The sequence below is a fragment of the Saccostrea cucullata genome, unplaced genomic scaffold (assembly GCF_032062105.1).
Source record: "Saccostrea cucullata isolate Sc308-1 unplaced genomic scaffold, CSIRO_AGI_Scuc_v1 ctg29, whole genome shotgun sequence".
Classification (NCBI taxonomy): domain Eukaryota; kingdom Metazoa; phylum Mollusca; class Bivalvia; order Ostreida; family Ostreidae; genus Saccostrea; species Saccostrea cuccullata.
In genome coordinates this window covers 390398-407334 of record NW_026936770.1, presented here as the reverse complement: position 1 = coordinate 407334, position 16937 = coordinate 390398, and positions in this window count along the sequence as shown.

Below are 16937 nucleotides of genomic sequence, written 5' to 3'. Positions count from 1 at the left end.
CACAGTATATATATATATGTGCAACTGAAAATTAATAAAATTCTGCCATTTTTCCCTACTTTTGCGAAAGCAAGGGGACATTAAATTCCATTCGTCTGTCAGTCTGTCCGTCTGTCACAAAACCTTTCACCTTGAATGCATATCACCTGTGACAAGACCTCTCTAGAAACGTTATAATTTTTTACCCCGTGACCTTGAAGCTTGACCAACTTTACAAAACTTTAAACATTACTTTGAATTGGCCCTAAATTTGAATGAGAAGAGATACGGCTTATTAAACATGTAAATTATTTGTGACGAGACCTTTCTCAAACACTATGATTTATGGCCTCGTGACATGGAAATTGAAGTTTAACCTACTTTTCTAAGACTTTAACCTTCGTCATAACTTTTGAATGAGAAGAGATAGAGCTTTCATTTTCAAGCTGTTTATTACCTGTGACAAGACCTTTCTAAATTCACTGATTTTTTACTCCGTGACCTTGAAGTTTGACCTACGTTAAAAAATTAAACATTACTTAAAATAGACCATTAATTCATAATGAGAAGAGATAGGACTTTCATATTATACAAGTGTATTTTTGTGACAAGACTTTTCTAAATACACTATGATTTTTACATCATGACCTTCATCTTGATGTTTGTAATTATTTCAAAAACTTTAACCTTGGTCATAACTTTTGAATGAGAAAAAAGGTAGGGCTTTCGTATTATACATGTCAATTGCCTGTGACAGTACCTTTCTATATACACTATGGTTTTTTACCCCATGACCTTGATGTTTGACCTACTTTTCAAAAAATTTGATTTTTTCTCATAATCTTTCATTTAGAAGAGATAGGTCTTTCATTTTTGACAAGTGCATTACTTGTGACAAGATATTTCCGAGCATGCAATGATTTATGACCCCCTGAACTTTATGATTGATCTAATTTTAAAAAGAAAATCAACTTCAGTGATAACTTCTGAATGACCTATGGTAGGGTGTTCACATTTGATACTATATGCCATAAAAGTGACATCTCACCCACAAAGACACAGAAAGCTGGGGACAACAATTCTTTGAATTTGCTTGTTATGACTAAGCTTCGAAGTAATGGCATATTTAATACTCTGGCAACAGAAAAAAAAGGAAATGATCATATCATTTTAGATGTTTGTCTACGAAAATATTTCAATAAACATGGAACATCTAAATGATCATCAATTCATGATTACTGCAGGAGGGAACCATAACAAAAGCAAACATTTGCCCTAGTCATGTTTCTGTCCCATTTGTTATTAAAACTATTCTTTTTATTTAGTTTTGTCTGTCCTACCTTCTTTAATCAGACATAAAAAATTAGGATAAAAATAAAGCAAAAAAAATTCTATGTAAAGTATGTGAAAGTAGAAAAACAAGGGAAGCTGGATTATCAAAATATAAAAAAAAATAGATAATACATCACTAACAAATTATTATATGAATAAAATTCATAATATTCATATAACTTCTTAAAGTTTTTCTTAATACTTTGCTTATTTACCATATATATCTTAGTTTTGTCGAAATGTAGCGCCAAAAAGTGACAACGCTACAGAAAGAAACCATACAAATAGGTAGGATAACGAACTATCGTTCATCTTTTTAAATAGTAAATTCTTTCTATTTAGAGGAAATTCTTTTACATTTACTGTTTGAAACTTTGCAAATTTGCATTGACCCAGGGGTGGATCTGTCATGATTCTAAATTTTAGAAAGTTACTCTGGAAAATGCAGCCTTTTCAGCATAGAAAGAAGTCAAACAGATAAGAAATTACTGAGTATGTTATATTATTAAAATATTGCCAGTTACGGGAGCTATAGTGTGCCAGTGTCTACGTTTCTGCAAAAAGGTACTGCTTCAAAAGAACCAATAAAGCGACGATGTAATTAGCAAGAAACCATAAAAAATCATTTGGAAATACTGAAACCCAACTTTCGTTCGTGTCATTTTTTATTCGCGATTCCTCCGTTTGAAATCAAACCGCGATGATTAATTTTCGCGACAGAGGAAACATTCGCAAAAAATACGAAGCAAAATAAATGGTTCACAGCGATAAATATTTGGGAGTTAAAAAAGGTTGCAAACTCGAGAATATTTTTGCACGCGAATAAAATTTCGTTTACAAATGTTGTAACTTACCAACCAAAAGTATATCAATGTATACCAATTTATTCTTTAAATAAAGGAAATATTATTAAAATAATGTTAACAATCAGTTTTATTTTGTTGCCTCGATACACAATACGAGAGTTGTCGGAAAGTTTGTGGACTTCTGTCACATCTTTTTTTTTTGTGATGTCATATGTTATCCAAATTTGGTAGAAATATTTTAACAATAAATGCAAATGATTTGTATCTAAATGTCATGATTATTAAAAACTTTGTCAAGACAAAAATCGGATCGCGGAGCATGTCAAACTTTAGTAAGTTACAAATAATACACTGAAAAATGTCTGTTATATGACTAAGTCTTATTCTCTGTAAAATGGAGTAAAAACTGAAAAACACATAGGAATTCAAATTACGAATTGCTGCATAACAATGCAATTTGTGTTTTACTCTGGAAAAATCCTGTATAAACTCTAACAATAGGCCCAGGGGCCACATCGCTCACCTGAGCAATTGGCTATGAAAAATCACACATCAGATCAGAACTGAAAGTTTGCTGAGGGGGGGGGGGGGGCTTGCAATTTTGGGGGTCATGATTTGAACAAACTTGAATCTACACTACCTGAGCATGATTCCCTATAAATATTACTAAGCATGGCTTTAACGTACTTGAAAACAAGATTTTAAAAGGTTTCCCTAGATATTCCTATGTAAAACTTTTATCGGCCATTTTGGCCCCATCCTATTCCCGGGGGTCATGATTTAAACAAGCTTGAATCTACACTATCTGAGGATGATTCCACATAAGTTTCATCTTTCCTGTCTCAATGGTTCTTGAGAAGAAGATTTTTCCTATATATTCCTATGTAAAACTTTGATTGGCCATTTTAGCCCCACCCTACCCCCGGAGGTCATGATTTGAACAAAATTGAATCTACACTACCTGAGGATGATTCTGCATGAGTTTCATCTTTCCTGGCCCAGTGGTTCTTGAGAAGAAGATTTTTAAAGATTTTTCCTGTATATTCCTATGTTAAACTTTGATCAGCCATTTTTGCCCCACCCTACCCCAGGGGGTCATGATTTGAACAAATTTGAATCTACACTACCTGAAGATGATTCCACATGAGTTTCATCTTTCCTGGCCCAGTGGTTCTTGAGAAGAAGATTTTTAAAGATTTTTCCTGTATATTCCTATGTTAAACTTTGATCAGCCATTTTTGCCCCACCCTACCCCAGGGGGTCATGATTTGAACAAATTTGAATCTACACTACCTGAAGATGATTCCACATGAGTTTCATCTTTCCTGGTCCAGTGGTTCTTGAGAAGAAGATTTTTAAAGATTTTTCCTATATATTCCTATGTTAAACTTTGATCGGCCATTTTGGCCCCACCCTACCCCCAGGGATCATGATTTGAACAAACATGAATCTACAATACCTGAGGATGATTCCACATGAGTTTTATCTTTCCTGGTCCAGTAGTTCTTGAGAAGAAAATTTTTAAATATTTTTCCTGTATATTCATATGTAAAACTTTATTCGGCCATTTTGGCCCCATCCTACCCCTGGGGGTCATGATTTGAACAAACTTGAATCTACACTATCTGAGGATGATTCCATATGAGTTTCATCTTTCCTGGTCCAGTGGTTCTTGAGAAGAATATTTTTAACGATTTTTCCTATATATTCCTATTTAAAACTTTGATCGGCTATTTTGGCCCCACCCTACCCCTGGGGGTCATGATTTGAACAAACTTGAATCTACACTACCTGAGGATGATTCCACGAGTTTCATCTTTCCTGGCCCAGTGGTTCTTGAGAAGAAGATTTTTTAAAAATGCCATTAATTTTTTTCTAATTCATAATTATTTCCCCTTGGAAAAGGGCGTGGTCCTTCATGTAACAAACTTGAATCCCCTTTACCCAAGGATACTTTTTAGCAAGTTTTGAAATTGGCCCAGTGGTTCTTGAGAAGAAGATGAAAATGTGAAAAGTTTACAACAACGACAACGCCAACAACGACAACGACAACGACGACAACGACAGACAACGGACAAATTAAAAATTTAAAAAAAGCTAAAAATGTTGGAAAAATAAAATAAAAATGCCACTAGCGAGGTGTGCATGTGTGTACAAAAAGTACAGGCAGTATTTGAGTGACTTTGTATCGGATGAGGACAATCCGTGAAGAAACGGTTTAACTGTAAAAATCTGAACAATTTTTTTTTTAAAGTTGGGACGTCAAGGAAAGACATAGTCATTTTAGAGTTGCTTATCCTGTGATGGCAGAGTTACATGTAAGTAATAAAAGAAATTAAAACAATAACAAAGGAAAATTATACAACGAGAACAATAAAAAAAATAAATGTCAAGTAAAAGAAAAGGTTTTCAATGAGTGGGTAATGGATTATACTGTGTGAAATGTATAGGGATAGTATCTTTTAGAAATTCTTGACGCTATGTTTTGACGTTACATCGCCGTTAAGTGTGTTCCGCGGGTGCAAAACATGTTGATTTTAATAAAATAAAGTAGATTGATTTCTGTTAAATCGAAAGGAAAATCAACAAAACAAATATTATAACATATGATATTATGCTTATTTTAAATTTCTTGAAAATAATATAACGAAGACTGATATCGTCCATGAACTTTTCAAACAACCCTTGTATTGCATTATAGCAATGTGACGTTAGTTTGTGCGAAAAAGTACACAGAACTGTAAATAGAAACTTCACATCACTCAAACTATTCAATAAAAAGTATGCATCCAGCATTCTTAGACACATTTACGGGGGCGCTATAGATTTAAATCCATATTTTGTATGGCACCACACCAATTACTAGACGTTCCATTGTGCTTGTACATATAAAAGACTGAAGGAGAATAAGTGACCATTCCTAATGACCGAGGTGAAGTAAACAAAAAAGGATCGATCTCATAGAACGAAACTAGAGTGTTCAAGTGTGCCTGCCTTTCATTATCATTAGAGATTGAAATAACTGTTAGGGTGGTAATCAATATATTTTTTTTGGTTCCTTGCATTTTACTAATGCATTTGCCTGAAAATGAAAATAATCCACGGATAGTGAGACTGATAAAAAAGTGTTTATCACACATAAATACTGACAATCAAATAGAAATCTGATTAATAAAGCTGCACTAAATAATGAATTCTAATTTGTTATTTATTTAAGAAATAAGGTATCATTTTTGAGTTTTAATAAGATGTAAAACGGGTTGGTCACGTGATCCCATAACGTCCGAAGGGCTTTATGGAAGATTTGATCATGTGCCAGCCCGTTTTACATCCCAATAAAACTAAAAAGAAAATGATACGGTAACCTTATTAATTATATTTACATTTGTGACTGATTTCTTACAAAGAGTAATGTACTTAAGAAAAGTGTTTTTTTTTCAAAACTCAACGGTATAAATTGAATGTGTTGATAATGTCGATCGCGTATGACGTCACTATGAAATGGTGTAGAACGCTTAAGACTAAACAATCAAAGATGAAAAAAATCGAATGTTTACCACCCCGATTTCTTACGGGGCCATCTCAAAAGTTGTCAAATTTTACAATTGGGCCCTATGGTTGAATAGCGCCAAATTATCACATTTTCCCCATATTTTTTTGTATTTCTGCCTTAGATATTTCTTTTTCAATAAAGTAATATATGAAAGTTATTGTAAAAGGTCACCAATTTGTGAAATTTCAAAAAAGGTTTACCATCTAGTTTGATCTAGGTTTTAATTACAAAGTTTATTTTTTCAATGAATAATACCTCTAAAATTGCGATATTGCTATATAAAGACATTTTGATGCAGATGAATTATCGGTGCAGATTATTTTTTTTTGGTTAAAAAATAGCAATATTTAGATTGCTAGTATGTTTCTTTTGATGTTCTGTCATCAGCTTTTAGTATAATATCCATGGACGTATACGAACGTATAAGCGAGTCATGTGTCATTCTGCAGCGTCGTGTATTGCTTACAAAATCGGAAAACAGTGACATCGTTAGAGTCATTTCAGCGTTTTTTTTCCCGATAATTGTCGGAAAATAACATTGTCAGACGAGTAGGCGTTGCAAATAAAATTAATTTTATATTAAAATCACAATATATTTAGTAAAAAAAAATTCTAGAACATGCATAGTCATTTTTTCTGGACCTTTCTGAAATCTTTAATTTTGCGATTATCCAGGATGTTCCAGTAACATTTTGTATTTACTATTTCCAGAATTCCCTATATTTCTGTATAAATGCACTGTCGTTTGTATGTATAGAACAAAGATTGTGATTCGATAGGTAATTGATAATCAGATCTCATCGAGACATTGGGCATACCATAACGGACACTTTATTTTATGTATATTTGGATTCTTGAAGTAATTTTGTATTTTTTGTATTTTTATATATTTTTGTAAATTGTTGTTAATTTAATTGTGCAGTTGATTTTTTTTTGTAGCATTTCGGGTTATTCTGACCCATAAAAAGTGTCGTGGAGGACTAAGCCTTCTCTTTTTGATACGTTCACATTTGTCATATGCTTTTTGACATAATCATGCAAAAGAAAAAAAATAGAAAATTCACTGGGAGACAATGACCTAAAAGTTGTATTAAACCGTCCGTCAACCTTTGAGTAAATGATAAGTATACTGTTGAGGTCGTTATTTCAACCACATAATTTGCGAAAATGATTACCTGATAACTGTTAATATCCTTGTATCATCATTTTCTTTGTCATTTTCTTTTTTTTTTTCTTTATAAATTGATCGTTTGTAGGGCATGCTCTTGTGAATCAAATCAGCTGGGACTATCTGCAAAAGATATTTCAATGTACTTATTCAAAGAAAATATTGAAAAGGACGAAATTATGACTTTAAACGAACATGTTGATACTCTTGTTTCAGCAAAGATTTATTATTTGTAAACAATTTATCTTGTTTCAGAAATAGTTCATGAGGTACAGCATGCTGTTGCTTATAGAATCCACTGAAAGATATAAACCCCGTTTGCAGGTGAAAAGGGTATTTTACTGCATACTAGTAAGTAAGGTAAAATAATGATTGAAAAGCTATCAGGTTATCATGAACCTTTATTGTTAAGTAACCATTAACGTCTTTTTCTGATAAAATATCAAAATATGAAACAAATGCTCAGAATCTGAATCTGTAAATATACTATTTATATTAATTAAAGTCACTAAGCGTTCATTTTTAAAATTGATATTGGTTTTTAGTAGCATGGTTATTTCAACCCTTATTAAGGATATCCGATCCTCAGCCTGGATGGATAACTCTAAAAATAGTTATTTAATATGAAAAGTGTCAAATTTAAGCTTGGAATTGAAATCTGTTCGTGCAACAGTTTTCATTTTATGAATTCAATATGATTCTTCAAGATTCTTTGAAGTTATGAGTAACGGCCTTATAATTATTTGACATTTGTACTCCATGAAGTACAAAAATAAATGCATTTTATAGATATTGACTTTCTTTAAATTTAGTCTTTCATACCAGAGTTTATTAGCATGAATTGAGATTACATGTTATCTGTGGTGTTAACAACTATAGTACAAACGTTTTACACTATGTATGTTATAATAAATGAAATAAATAGAAAAAAATTAAGTGTAGAAAAGGTTTGAAAAACATGCAATTTTTTCTAAATGCCTGGATACCTATAATTTTTTTCATCGTACAATTTATTTGTTCATCAATTTTCAATCAGAAAATGTATAGAGGGTACTTTGATTCCAATTTCCTGAAAAAAATATGAGATTTAATGATTTTCATTACATGATATGAGTAACTTTACATTATTTTAAAAATTCAGGGACATTTTTTTTTTTAACATTTTCATTTCCCAAATCCTGATTTTTAAGACCTGAGGATCGGACTACCTTAAATGCATCTTTAATATATAATGTCTATCAAAGTCAACGAGTTGATAATTTAAACACATTAAATACCATTGAAGATATGATTCTTGCATAATATTCACAAACATAAAAGTGAATAATTGTTAGTTATAGATGAACAAAGGTGGGTTGTTAATGATTTTTAGGGGGGAAAACAGAGACAAAAAGGCTTATGTGATAAATATTCTGTGTTATTAATAACGCCATTTATATATGAAAGAAAGTAAGATAAGCTCAATCGTGACTGCAATCGTTGGAATTTGATATTCAGTAAATAATTATAAAGAGAATTCAAATTCACTCTTATGATATTTGATCTTTTCAATCTGTTGATATACACAAAGCAAATAAAGCAAATAGAGCTTCTAATTCAACTTCAGAAAATGAAGGGGTACGTACAAGTGTAGTTGTATTTTATGCATGAAAATGTTATTTTAAGGAACTACAATTTATAAGCAACGAATAATAATGTTAGGAGGAGTTTTGTTTTTCGTTTTTAGTAATATTCTATACCCTTATTTGCAAGCAATTTAATTCATGATGCAATGTTATTAAAATCAGTCTCAAAATTAACATGTACAGAAAGTAATAAGAAAGTTAATATCCTGGCTCTTAAAAAGCACTCAAGGGCAATACGTCATGACTACTTGGACGTCCTGCTTTAGGTAAACCACAACTCATGACTTGTAACAAGGTAAATTTGAAATTAAAAATTTAGATCAAATATACGGCTTTCTTTAAACATACTTTAATCATAAAGCAGCAACAGCGATGGGGCAATGGCAATTCATTAATAATATTCACAAAACATCCATTGTCTGTTTGGTACAAATCTTATATGTATAAAAGAGAAAAGTTGTCGATCAGTTTTTTTTTTCTCAACAAACAATGAAATTAACATTTGATTTTATTTTAAGACTGCTACATTTTTTTAGAGCACGATTTAACGCTTTTTCGAAAACATCACTTAAATTCTGATTATGGTATTTCATTTTTTATCATCACGCCATAAATCTGGATACAGAATTATTCAATGAGTTATAAAAAATTTACCTTTTATGGACTAGTTTATAGAAGTAAAAATATTTTGGCATCTCAAAAAAGTGTTTTTTTTATTATGTAACCATAATATATCATTGATCCAAACAATAATTAGTCAGCATACTATTTCTATTACATTCTAGTCTTAAGGTCAAAGTTGTTGGTTTCTAAAGAAAGGTATTGTCGCAAGGATTACATATGTGAAATATGAAAGTCCTAGCTCTAAATGTTCTATTGTTATGGTCAAGGTAAAAGTTTTTTTTATAAAAGTAGGTCAAACGCCAAGGTCAAGGTCAAAGGGTCAAGGTTGTTAGTATCCAATGTAAGGTACGTCACAAGGACTACATATGTGAAGTATGAAAGCCCTAGGTCTTACTATTCAAAGTTATGGCCAAGGTTAATAAAATTTTATGTTTCATAAAATGTTTTATATACAATCTTTTTTACAACTCAAGTACTCTTGTCTTCTCTAGTGTTTCAAGCAACAAGAACAAGCTACGGAAAGGCTTTTCATATTATGAGATTTACTTTTATTAGTGGAAAAGTTGTGGATATAAAATCTTTTTATAAGTTGGTCAAACCCTAGGTTCAAGGTCAAAATTGGTGGTATCCAATGAAAAGTCTTGTCACAAGAATTACGTATGTGAAGTTTGATAGTCCTAGCTCTATACTTTAAAAAGGTATGACCAAAGTAATTTTTTTATGTAAAAGTGTGTCAAATTCCAAGGTCAAGGTCAAAAGATCAAATTTGGTGAAACCCAAAGAAAGGTCTTGTTACAAAGAATACACCTTTCAAATATGAAAGCCATAGCCCCACCCAGTCAACAGTTATTGGCAAGGTTAAAGTTTTTGCGGACAAACAGACAGACAGACGGTCGGGGCAAAAACTATATACCCCCGAATCTTCGATTACGGGGGCATAACAATACAGCTGAAGATAGAAATTTTCAAACAAAGCACCAAACACGAAAATTTCATTGAAAAAAACGATGACGCTGTCGGACGTCATGAAAATAAACGCGACGACAGCGCAGGGTGATCATATAATGTCGTTTTTATTTTAAAATAATTTGGCAAAAAATGAACGCATCAGGCTAAAATTTTCAACATTTCTTTATTTTTTGTTATTTTATGTACCATATCAATTTTAAAAGCACAGACTACATATAGTACTAATTTAATAGCCTCAGTCCACGAACTTTTTGATAACCCCTCGTATTTAAAAACTTCTACATGAATGAAGAAAATAATTTCTGTGGTCTTCAACTCAACTGTAAAGTATATCTACGATGTGTTCATTCATAATTCTATTCAATATATCCCGGTGAACGTAATTTTGAACTCAGTCTCTGCCACATCTGCTTCACTTTGGGATATTTTACTGACTAACGATGATCTAAGTCTCAACTTGCAATTAAGTTGTATACAAAAATAAAATTTCAATTCTCCCTCGTCATTATTTTATTCACGTAGAAATATCATACTATTATATGTACCTGCAAATGGTGTATTTATCTCCAAACTTCGATACACAAGAGCATGCTCCGTGTACGATCAGATCTCAAACCGAGGCAGGCGACTGGCAGATAAATTAATAACACAAGGATTTTATTCACCTCTTTTTAAGTCGGGTCGATATAATGACATTTTTTGCAAATATAACCTAATGGGTCACATTTTGGCTGACTTGTTTTATACCAATTTAAGGTTTTTGTTTTATACACTGAATTTGACTATTACTATATGAAATATTCCACCTACCTTGACCTGGTCAATACATAAGGCTGTCAGCATTTACATGTATGACCGGACGACAGGGAATGCTTAATCCTCTAGGTTTCTTATTCAACCTTTGGAATTTTCAGTGGTCTGTGTTTATATCCTCGAAACAGTTATGTATTGTTATAATTTAATTTTTTTGGAGATTGATCACTATACGTAATTTTTGTTCCCCTGTTTAATCAGAATTCTCTAAATCTATAGGATTAGAATTTTCACCAAGTGTGTAAATCTTAACTGGATTCATCTATTCCTTTCTCCACTAGCTCTTTTTTCCATTTTGTCGAAAAAGAAAACAAAACAAGCTTTTGGTAACATATCTCTAAAAGGTCTTCTCATTCAAAAATATTGCCGACCTGACGTTATCAATAAAATTAAATCAATCTATATCATTCAGAACATTAATGTCTCAAATGAGAATACAATCATCCTTAGAAACTAGATGCCATCCTTTTTTGTGGTGTGAATCAGATGTGGATACTAAAAAATTCCAAAGAACTTTTGAACAATTTGAAATCACAAGATTTTACCAAAATCAACAGCTTAAAAACTTACGACTTTTCATCTTTATACACAACCATTCCCCACGATAAACTAAAGTCCAGGCGCTTTGATATCATGGACAGCTGCTTTTTCAATAAAAACGGAACTCATTAATTTACTTACCTGGTCATTGGTCATTTGCAAAATTATTTTGACCTATTTTTGTATTCATATGAAGCAGAATTAGTGCAAAATCTTATGCCTGAAAAGAAGGAAACACTTACTGTAGCCTTCAACTCGACATTTAGATATATCGACGACGTATTGTCAATTAACAATGGTAATTTCCATTCCTACGTCGATACGATATACCCTGGTGAGCTTGAGATAAAAGATACCACAGAGTCTGACACATCTGTTTCATACTTGGATATTTTACTTGAAAAAGACGCTAATGGTAATGTAACAACCAAGCTATATGATAAATGTGATGACTTTAACTTTTCTATCGTCAACTTCCCTTACTTATGCAGCAATATACCTTCATCACATGCATACGGAATATATATATCTCAGTTGATTCGATACTTAAGAGCATGCTCTACGTATGAACAATTTCTAAAACGAGGTAAATTATTGATAAGCAACTTGATGAAACAAGAATATCAACAGTCTCGATTAAAGTCATCATTTCGTAAGTTCTATGGTCGATGCAATGACCTTGTCAGCAAATACAATTTATCATTGAGTCAAATGCTGACTGACGTTTTTCATACTAATTTTTAGTCCATTATTTATACACTGAATTGACGACGGATTTTTCCGTTATTTTCCGATCATGACAAGGAGCACACGGCGGGTGTGACCGGTCACAGGGGATGCTCACTCCTCCATGGCACCTGATCGCACCTCTGATGTTTCGGAGGTCCGTGTTTGCTCTGCTCCTATTTTGTATTGTTTTATGGACTTTGAGATTGAGTACTGTTCGTTAACTCCATATCTTTCTTTCAATCTTGACCCAAAAAGTAGCTAACTAACAATTCAACGATTTAATTATCCAGACGTTCAGAAAAGCGAGAGATTTTATAGCAAAAGATCTCTTTGGTAACAAATAGATAACAAATATCATTTAGAATCGAACTAAAATATCTTCTTCTTTTTTTTTATTCTTGCATGTAGTAGCTTTTTCTTGCAAAAATATCAGGACGATTTTCAAATGCTTTCTTTAACATACAAGAATATGTACATGTATATAGATACATTATTGATGCAAATTATCACATAACTTCATTGTATTTAATTCAATACAGTTTGAAGGTCAGTTTTGATATCAAAACACCCAAGAAGCCCAGTTGAAATTTATTCGTGGCGTTTCTTCCCAGATATATGGCTTCGCGAAAATATAATGTGATGTATACTGGCGACGTTCTATGGCTCTTGCAGACCTTACAGAGAAAACTGTAAGAATTGTTTATGGCTATAAATATTGATATCACGAACTGTCACGGACCATTCCCTAAACGTTCAATACTTTCTTAGAGAGGAATGCAAATTCATATTAACCATTTGTGAAAGTTAACTTTTATTCAATATCTTAAATCTGATTCGGAATATAAATTGGAAATTAGCCCTTTTTCTTTAAGTGTCTTACAATGCCATAAAATAAGTCTGCCTAAAACTGTCATGTATTATCATATATTGACAAAGACGTTGGTTTTTTTCTCTGTATGTAAAAGGTGAAGTATTCGAACAGTCATTTACCTCAATAATCCAGTTTACAAAAGAACTCATGAAAAGGAAAAATGGACCTCTTGAAAAAACCAGAGATCGGATCAAGTGCCTAGGAGGAGTAAGCATGCCTTGTCGAATGATCAAAAATTCACTATTACCCTTTGAATAGATCTGGTAGATAGAGTGTTCCGTAGTCGAGTTTAACCTAGAGCAAGGACCTAACAAACGGTATGAAACTTGTCAAAAAAATTAGATTACACAGAGTATCAGATCACACAAATAAAATGGAATATTGTTGGGGGTTTTTTTACCGCTAAATTTAGAAGAACATTTAATGAATAATTGAATAAGATGGATTTTTAAGTCATTTATTAAACAATGTATATAATAATACGGCATATAATAAATGTCAAAAATGAGCTGATAAACGTAAAGTGTATTCTTTTCCTTTTCTTTTAATGTTTTTTTGAAATGCCACATCAGACTTCCCCGAAAACAAATATCCACAGAAATGGAAATAAAACACACCAATGACTGATGTGATAGAGAAAAGAGGCATGCTTATATTTTTAGAACAATTTGGCAAGCACACCAGCGAATTTAACATATGTTAAAAAGAGTAATTTTTGCAAAGAAGTATTTAGTTTTTACTGAAATAGTGTATTTTCTGAAGTTTGCAAATAAGCACATTCTTATCATATTAAATATTAGCGCATTTCATCAATCCTCCTTGCTTACATGATGGATTTTTTTCATATCAAGAATAACTGTACTTTGTACACCTTTTCTAAAACTAGAATTAAGTTACTTGTAACCTTGAAAAAAAAAATCTTCACATAAACCTTCATCACTTTTATTAGGCTTCTCTCCTTCTTTCTTTCTCTCTTGTTCGGATCGAATTATGCTGACTCCCTTCAAGATCATTGAATGATTAGAAGTAAACACGCTCAGCGTGATATTTCCACTCACATGACAATATTTGTGTTACTGCGATTTTTACAGTTCTTTGTCCCAATGACGTTAATGCAAAGGCTAAAAAAAATCAGAAGTTTGTGGTCGCATCTTTGACATTTTGTATATTACACATAGTTGGAAAGGAACTCTTTATCTTTTAACTTAAAGCCGCTTAATCCGAAACAGGCACATATTTTCTTTCACAATTAAAGTACGTCATTACATAGATCATATATAAAAATGAATTATAAGATTGATTTAATAGTTTACTACAACAATCCTTACATGGAAACATAGATCAAAAACCTTATTGACAAATAGAAGTTCCTGACGGGAAGTTAAGATCTGTTGTAAGTCACCTTTGAAAAAAATAAATTTATCGGTTATATCTAATTATAAAGATAATTCAAACCCGAGTATTTTTTCCATTAGTAGAAGCCTAAGTCATAATATATCTTTTAAAAATTAAGAAATTAATTGAATATAATCTAAAGTATTTTTCATATTAATATGCATATTTAAAGAATTATTTTTAAAGATTTTTTTAACGAAGTTTAGTAACGAAGGCTAAAACATTGTTTGTGTACAGGTACATGTATAAGTACTTTGTTGTGAAAAAATGCTCGGGTTTGTTCTTCATGAGATAAACATGTATCGCGATAAATTTATTTTTTCGAAGGTGATTTCACGCGATATCAACATAGGATTATTTTTTGTGTGACCTAACAAAAATTATTTTTTTTAACTTTTGAATTTTGATATCTTTTAAAAGAAAAGGACTTTAGGGATATAATTTGACAAAAGCTGAAACAATTTATAGACAATTATTTTTCAAGAAGAAAAACGAATATATTTTTTTCGCTATTGGAATCGGACCTAGCGGCTTTAACAAAAATAAATTTGAACTACCTATGCATTGCTAATGTATACATGAATATAAAAGGCGTTTAATGAAAAGTTTTGATCGTGATACTTAAAGTTTTTTTCAATACACACCAATAATGAAAGTTTATTCAAGATTTATTGTGAATAACAAGGCTTAACCATGCCACAACTAGGCTAATTCCTTAAGATAAAAAGTAATAATTTTCAGGAATTAATGCTTATCCATGACGCAAGACTGGCGCTTAAAACCTTCAATCCTTTGGTATGACAAAAATATTGATATTGGTCTGAGTGGGTAGTCGCAAAAAATTCCGCTATATTCCATGTAAACAAAAAATATTCATAAAAAAAAATATGATCGCAACGAAAACATGTCTGATTGTAATTTGATAAATAATACGATTACTTTTAAGGGTTTTTTTTATCTTTCTGTTTTTTTCTCAAATATCACTGAAATTGATTTCATTTCTATAAGGATTAATTTGTTTAAAGAAGATTTTAAATTGAAACGTTTGGTATATATAGTTTTATATTTGTAAGTCAAAATTTAATACTGCGTCCTTTTGCAGTGTAATTTGCTTTGAATCTTTACCAAAAAATTAACCATGTATCTTCAAGATATAAAACATCTTTTCTCAAAAATTAGTCTAAATAGAATAGAGAAAATCCTATATTTTTAATTGCAACAAAAAGTATTGCCAATAATCCTATGTAAACAAGAAAAAGGAAAAAAAACAGAGCATTATATAAGTTGTTATACCCCCCGCTTGAAAAGCAGGGGGGGGGGTATATGGTGATCGGGATGTCCCTCCGTCTGTATGTCCATCCGTCCATCTGTATATACGTCTGTTACGCTTTGGGGTACCCATCTCTTATCCGCAACTCTTCTATACCACTGAATGAAATTTCAGACTTTCACAGAATATTTGTTACATAGTGCCATTCCCGTGTCATTGTGCACCTCCTACTTTTTGATCGGACAAATATTTCGGGTTTCCAAGGCAAAAAATGGACACTGCCATTCTTTTTATAATCTTGAGGGGTACCAATCTCTTATCCGCAACTCCTCCTATTATACTGAATATGTGATGATACTTTCAAAAATTTTCTATTACATAATGTCATTGTACACCTTCTATTCTATTTTTTGATCTGACACTTATCTTGGGTCTCCCAAAGCAAAACATGGACTTTGCCATATATGGGAGGCGAGGGTATCATTTAGTGAGCTCAGTGTTCACAGTACCTCTTTTTTGTGTTTGTGTGAAAATTTTGTCTTTTTCCAGGTTTTTCTTAAAAGCAAGGGATCATTAAATTTAAAGACTAACGTGAAAATAAAAGTGTGTTTTTCTTGTTAATTGGTGCTGCCTTAATAGAGAAGTCTTACCCGTATTTACTTCTCCCATATATAAATTTAATGATATACTCACCCGCTATCTGCCCACTCATTTAAACTGTCTGACACTTCTCCCATCTTTACATCTCAATAATGAACACACTTAACAATATATAGTGTCCATTAACATCTTTTCTTCTTCTTGGAGTGTTATATTCTGAAAGAACATGTAATAATGGAGGTTTAAAATGAGAGTCTGTATGACTGAATGATATCTTTAATGATAACAGCCAGACAATTGAAATGATTATGAATAATGCACTTTGTTAAAAACAAGATATATCAATTTATGTAATGACACAGACAAACTTTTCTCAGAAGTGTTTTTTCTATTACTAAATGATAGATTCCTAGCTGTGTTACCGGAATATTAATTGGGCAAAGCAAATCGCTTCTTTTCCGTACAAAACTGTGAGCTAGCTGGATCGATTGGAGTATGTCCACTAGGCACTTTTAGGCATAATTCAAAGACATGTTGCATGTTTATAATTGTTCCACTTAAACATTTGTCTTGGAAGTTTTATACCTCAGTAGGATTTCTAAAATTAATCCTGGCGAGGTCTTCTTTCCTTTGTCACAAGCCAATAACGTGACTTTTTAGAAG